Below are 7500 nucleotides of genomic sequence, written 5' to 3'. Positions count from 1 at the left end.
GCTTGTCACTGCTAAGCCTAGATCCGAATTTTTGCGTTTTCATTATCAATGAAAATTGTCATGATTTATCCCTGCGGAAACGGAAGGCACTTGGAAATTACCGAAGAATCTTGGAGAGGAATAATGAAGTAAGTTGTCACATTACCGTAGATTGTTCGTACTTTGCCTGCAACATCTGGCTTAATCACCTTTCTATTTACTACTTATTTCCTTTTCTTGTTATTTCCTATGTTGTTGTACCTGCCCTACTTGTTTACCGTAAACTACCAACCGAGCGGTAGTTTTCCCGGATGTAATTTTCACCCGTATCTTACCATATTCAGCAACGATTTGAAAATGGCTTGGTCTTGTTAGTTAGGTAGTCACTGAGTAGGGAAAGACCCTCTCTCCTTCATCCCTCTTTAACCCCTAATGCTAATAAATTGGTCCGTCAGCTGTTAAGCACTTAAGTGGGATTCCGCACCGGTGAAAAGTGCTTACAGACAACAGACAGACAGACCAAACTACTGTTTTTTGTAGTGAGGTAAAGACATATAGATTGCATACAAGTGTTTAACTTAAATAGAAGTCAATTATTGATGTCCACTGATTTAGTTACTCAGTCATTGAGATGTCAGATTTGGCATACAAAATCTGATATAAATACTACATAATTAAAAGGATTCGTGCATGAAGTATGACAAAAATTTAAACAGGATTTTAATATAACTTATTTAAATAAAATGCATTTTCATGCATAGAGAACAGTGTTCTCGCGCTCCTGCGTAAATATACATATTTAATTAGGTGCGTATTTTTAGGTGGTTTGCAGTTCATGGTAGAGTTTATGTCTTATTTTTTTGTAGTGCCAGAGACTATGAATTTATGTGATATGTTGCAATTGCGTTAATTTACTTTGAAATATTTTCTGCGGTATCTACAGATTTGAATTGACTTGGTATTTCATCTAATGGAAGGTTCGCTTTATAAAATGGAGCACTTTCAAATATCTCATGGTGCATCTACGCTACTGTACAACATTGAATAAACTCACGACGGCAACGTTATAGCGCACATATCTCAAACATGTTAAAAACATGTCAGCGACCGTCAGGGGAGAACGAGCTTTTGACAGATATACTAATTGGACTGCCACTAAGGCGTTGAACCGTTGATTTAATGCAGTTGACCTAACCTCACCTCTCAAAAAAAAAAAAAAAAAAAATCCTCATGTTTCAAACTATTTACTTGGCTCGCCACCATTTACTTAAACCTTTGACAATGGTTTGGGTGCGCCCGAAGGCGTCTCTTTCGTTTCTCATTACCTTTGGACAGTGAAATCTAAAACAATGTTTTAGACAGGTCGGAAGATCTGTTCCGGGCAAGAGAAAAACATGGTTATCATAAAATAGCACTCCGGTATGAATGCTGATGACTTATTTTCGGAAAAATATTTATGTCAAGAGAATATGTAAAGGGATTGAAAAGAAGTTTTCTTGAGACTTGGTTTTGATGTAAGCCATCTGTCAGACTTGAAATAACGAAAGGAAGAGGTGCGATGATATTAGATTTGGATTATCGAGAATGAAAATATTCATTGAGTAGAAAAGCTCGGGAACTTTTGGGTGATTTGGTAGTCTAACGTTTATACCCTAGGAAATAAGCACGAAACGAGGTACAAAGTTAAAGAGAACAGTGCCAAAAGTTATATAGAATCAGCGAATAATAGTACAATATTTTGACGATGCAGATATGTGATATAGCCAGATTACGCTATTCAATTTCTATTGGTGAAGCTACGAAATCAGGATGACTATAGCGAGATTTAGTCTTATTATACCAGCAGTTTTCTTACTTTCCCACTGTTTATTGAGAGCTTAACTTTGCTGGAAAGTATATCAAATTGTGAAATACGGCACAGAAGCGAGACTGCATTTACTTATATTCATTTATATATTAGTTATGTATACAATATGCGTGGAGCAGAAAACATAGGGATTTTAAAACCTTTCTGCATGTTTGTAATGAAAGTAATTTAACGGTGTATGAAGTGCAGTTTTTTACTCTTATCTTTCAATTATCGTTTCCGCCTGTTTCCGGTTCGGTTCTGTTCGATTCGTTTGTTTCTTTGTCTGTTTCTTAGCATGGCTACACAAGAAGCTCAGCAAATATTTTTTGCTAAATTTCTATCAAAAGGTGGGTGTCTCGAATGGCCATGAAAGATACGATTTTGGGAGAGATAGGAATGTAACTTTTGAGGAGAAAGTTGACTTCGTATTTTATTTATGGGTGGGAGTTAACGGCTCAGCCTTGTCGGAGGTTTAACGTTACTGAGCAGCCCTGATTAATTTTGTGTCAATGTAAATGACGTTCCAGGAATTCCAGAGACAGCTGCTGCATTCCGTAGCTTTGTCTTATGAGACAATTTTTCATTTTTTTGGGGGGAAGACTTTCGAACCCAACTGGCAACTCAAACTATGCCCAATCATAACTTTATGTTGACATATGCTGTTTAACGTAGCTGTATAAATAATCAGAAATACTTACCACGCTTAATCTTTCCTCTCTGAATTAAAATATATGTATTTAATATGTATATATATATATATATATATATATATATATATTATAATATATATATATGTGTGTGTGTGTGTGTGTGTGTGTGTGATGATGTGTGTGTAGTATATATATATATATATATATATATATATATATATATATATATATATAATATATATATATATATACCCCAGGAGGACTTGTCTATTGAAGGCTGTCGATATTATAGAGTTGTTGTTCCTGTAGAATCATTTGTTTTCCCTTCTGCTTCCCTCCTCCGGGTCCTTTGAAATATCAGTTCCTCACTTGGCCACACTACCTTTAACATCCCGGAAAGAAGAAGAAGAAGAAGAAGAAGAAGAAGTCGGAGACGAAAGGGCATAGAATGAGAGTAGTGTTGACTTTCCAACTTTGCTGGTTGGGATAATGCCTTTTTAGTCCTGAGCTCGTCTTGACCTTTTTTTACCAAGCCAGCCAGAGTCAGTTTGCCTCTCTCTCTCTCTCTCTCTCTCTCTCTCTCTCTCCTCACACACACACACACAAATGAAGTCAAATGTTTCGGTTATAATTTTTCAAAGGCGGTTTTTTTTTTTTTTTTTTTTTTAGTTTCACATTGAGATCATCAACGTCCGTTATTTCTCAACAGTTAATATGTTTAAACTAATTGCCAGTTTGATGAGCAGTTGCTAAAATCTTAATTAAGAATTATTTTCACAATTTACATTATTTTACAGTAGAATCAGCTAAATCCTAATTTTAATGGTTTGTTTTAGGTCTCGTAGAACAACTATCATTAGAACCAGAGAATGGTGATAGAGCTTAAATTCATGTATTTTTACTTGATATACTTTTAAGATTATTGCTCCAGAGGGTCTCTCTCTCTCTCTCTCTCTCTCTCTCTCTCTCTCTCTCTCTCTCTCTCTCTGTTTGTCTTTTGTGTTATGAACCTTACAGACCTTACAGACCTTACATCTTGTTCGGGTTGCCCCAGGTCCCTCAGTGTGAGGCACCTCTAATGTCTACCAGAGAGTTGCTAGTACATCTTCCGGTATATTTTGCATCTTCCAATCTTGGATGGTCTGGGATGCAGTTTAGATATTTGTCGAGCTTATTCTTAAACACATCTACGCTCACTCCTGATATATTCCTCAGATGAGCTGGCAACGCATTGAATAGACGCTGCATTATCGATGCTGGTGCGTAGTGGATTAATGTCCTGTGTGCTTTCCTTATTTTTCCTGGTATAGTTTTGGGCACTATTAATCTACCTCTGCTTGCTCTTTCTGATATTTTTAGTTCCATGATATTTTCTGCTATTCCTTCTATCTGTTTCCATGCCTGAATTATCATGTAGCGTTCTCTTCTCCTTTCTAGACTATATAATTTTAAGAATTGTAGTCTTTCCCAGTAGTCTAGGTCCTTAACTTCTTCTATTCTAGCTGTAAAGGACCTTTGTACACTCTCTATTTGTGCAATATCCTTTTGATAGTGTGGGTACCATATCATATTGCAATATTCAAGTGGACTACGAACATATGTTTTATAAAGCATAATCATGTGTTCAGCTTTTCTTGTTTTGAAGTGCCGTAACAACATTCCCATTTTTGCTTTACATTTTGCCAACAGAGTTGCTATTTGATCATTGCATAACATGTTCCTATTCATCATCACACCAAGGTCTTTAACTGCTTCCTTATTTGTGATGGTCTCATTATTAGGTCCCTTATATGCATATAGCTTTCTTTCTCTGTCTCCATAATTTATTGATTCAAATTTATCAGAGTTAAATACCATCCTATTTACCTCTGCCCAATCATATACTTTGTTAAGGTCTCTTTGTAGAGCGTTCCTATCTTCATCACAAGTAATTTCTCTACTTATTCTTGTGTGATCTGCGAAACTACTCACTACCGAATCCTTTCACATTTTTATTGTCTATGTCTCAATCAAATGGAACAAACAGTATTGCAGCTAACACCGTACCTTGCGGCACACCGGATATTACCTTGACTTCATCCGATTTCTCGTCGTTTGCAATAACTATCTGTTTTCTGTTGTGTAAAAATTCTTTTAACCATCTTCCTACTTTATCCACGATATTGTGTTTTCTAATTTTCTTCGCTAATATATTATGGTCTACTTTATCAAAAGCTTTTGCAAAGTCTAAATAAACCACATCTGTTTCATTTCCGCTTTTCATATTTTTGAATATGTTCTCACGGTGGACTAACAGTTGGGTTTGTGTACTTTTTCCGGGTACGAAACCATGTTGTCCTTTATTAAACAAATTATTTTTTATTAAATGTTTCATAATATTTTTCTTCATTACCCTTTCATACACTTTCATAATATGTGATGATAGACTCACAGGCCTATAATTACTTGCCTCTAGTCTTGATCCACTTTTGAAAGTAGGGGTAATATATGCTAATTTATGCTCATCATAAATCTTGCCTGTATCTACACTTTGTCTTAATAATATTGCAAGTGGCTTTGCGATAGAATGAACTACTTTCTTTAACAAAATAGCAGGAATTCCATCAGGCCCTGCAGCAGCTCCATTTTTAATTTCATTAATAGCCTGCACAATATCAGCTTCATTAATATCTATGTCAGCTAAATATTCACTATTTTCATCCCTTACTTCTATATCATTATCTTCATTATCTATTTCTAGGGGTGAATTCTCTCTTATATCGTTCTGCCAGTATGTTGCAAATTCCTTTTTTTCATTCGTTAATCTCCCTTCAATTCTCAGAGGGCCTATTTCTATTCTTCTTTTATTCATCTTCTTCGCATATGAGTATAATAGCTTGGGGTTTTGCTTGATATTTAATAGGGTTTTTTCTTCCAAGTCCCGTTTTTCATTTTCTTTTGATTGTATAATCTTTTGTTCTGCATTTTCTATCTTACTTTTTAGTTCTATAACTTTCCATGCATTTTTTTCTTTTGCAAGACCTTTTTTCCACTTTCTGATTTTCTGGAACAAGATCCTTCTGTCTCTTGGTATGCATGAATGATGTTTACTTTTCTTCTTCGGTATATATTTTTCCACTATTTTCTCCAATATATATAATATCTCCGTATTTACCCTTATGTCATCACTTACGAAAATGTTATCCCAATCTTTGTTTAATTCTTCATTAATTTCTGACCATTTTATATTTTTACTGTAGAAGTGTATTTTCCATATCCTTCCCACTTTTTCATTTCTTGCTTATCTCTATTTTCACTTGCTTTGGAAATGAACTGTTAATTCTATGACATTATGGTCTGAAATATTCGCATTATAAACTATTATTTCTTTAACATAATTCATCTCGTTCACAAATACTAGGTCTAAAGTATTTTCCTTTCTTGTTGGCAGGTGATTTATTTGTTGAATGTTGTATTCTAGTAGCATATCTAATAGCTTTTCAAATTGCCTCTTATCTTCTGCACTACTATTACTCTCTTTTTTATATGTATAAGTACAACCACAATCTCCTATTCGTTCTTTCCATTCTACGAAAGGAAAGTTGAAGTCACCAGATAGGAGAATAGTCCAGTCCTTGTGATTTCTACATATATCATCCAATTTTTCAATTATTAAGTCAAACTCTTTAGTATTAGGAGGTCTATATATTACTATGTTCATCAATTTTTCAGATTCAAATTCTACCGCTATTAGTTCACATTCTGAGTTACTATATTTCTCATATATTTTTCCTTGTTTTTTGTCTTTCCCATATATTGCGGTTCCCCTTGATTCCTATTTTTTCTATCTGATCTATAAGTTTGGAACCCTTTTATTTGATCATCATTCCCAGTCTCTTGGGAATACCAGGTTTCACTTATATCATTATATCTATTTTCTTTTCATTTTGGGTTAGTTCTTCTAAGTACTCTATTTTTCTTTTTGAGTTACTCGTAACTAAACCCTGCGCATTCATCACTATGATGGTTTGCGTGTTTTCTCCTTCATTTAATACTGGTAGTAATAAGGATTTTCCCATGTCTCTTTCCTGTTCTGGTATGTTGTTCTTTTTTTCATTTCCAGAAATTCTGACATTAAAAAATCCAACTTTTCCATAATATTTGATCTTCCTTCATCATAATTATTCATTTTGTGTCTGAATCTGCAATTTTCTCCGTTTCTGCAATATCCTCTTGCATAATAAATACAGTTATTATCTCTTGAGTAGAATTTCGGAGCTGATGTTTTGAAATTTTTTGCTGACACCTCTGCATATCTCATTGGTGGTTTGCTTTTCTCTTTTACCTGAGAGAGAGAGAGAGAGAGAGAGAGAGAGAGAGAGAGAGAGAGAGAGAGAGAGGCGGCACCTTTGTTGGGGGTCCTTTAATTTTGACTTCAGTGGAAAAGTTTCCTTTTCTTGGAATTTCTTGGAACATTCGGATAATGAGACCCGGCCCATTGTGTTTCCGGCGGTGTATTCACGTATCGATGTTTAATTCTGGACCAGGGAGCCGTGATTTACAAGTAGGGAACCATAGATATTTTGGAAGGGGTCGTCTTTTCGTTGTCTGGTCTTGTAGTATGAGAGGACGGTGTTTACTGCCAAGTTGCTCAGATTTGTCTTAATTTTCCGATTCATAATGTCTGACTTAGAAAGATAATATGAACGGAGAAACAGCAAAACAATCCTTTTACTGTACCTCAGCTCATATTATCTTTCGTCCATCTTACTTTCCAGCCTCTCTTAACAATTGTTTCTTGGTGCAGCTGCGAAGTGTTCCTCCTATTACACCTTTCAAACCTCCTCCACTCTCAATTTCCTTTTCAGTGCCGAATAACCTCGTAAGTCCCAGCAATTGGCCTTTGGCAGGAATTTCCTATTCTAATTCCAATATCAGTGGAGAAAAATGTTTTCTATAATATTTTTGTAATAATTGTAATTCACCCCCCGCCCTTTATTTTGTTTTACGGCTTTGCATGTTAATATTGCACTATCTTTAACC

General features: G+C 35.1%; 1 pseudogene; it reads right to left on the bottom strand.

Moving 5' to 3' along the window:
* The window catches only part of LOC135207350 (uncharacterized protein DDB_G0271670-like), a 413226-nt pseudogene that overhangs the window by 107319 nt on the left and 298407 nt on the right, over positions 1-7500 (bottom strand).

Source organism: Macrobrachium nipponense, chromosome 32 (assembly GCF_015104395.2).
Source record: "Macrobrachium nipponense isolate FS-2020 chromosome 32, ASM1510439v2, whole genome shotgun sequence".
NCBI classification, from domain to species: Eukaryota; Metazoa; Arthropoda; class Malacostraca; order Decapoda; family Palaemonidae; genus Macrobrachium; species Macrobrachium nipponense.
This window is presented reverse-complemented; position numbering and strand designations above follow the sequence as displayed.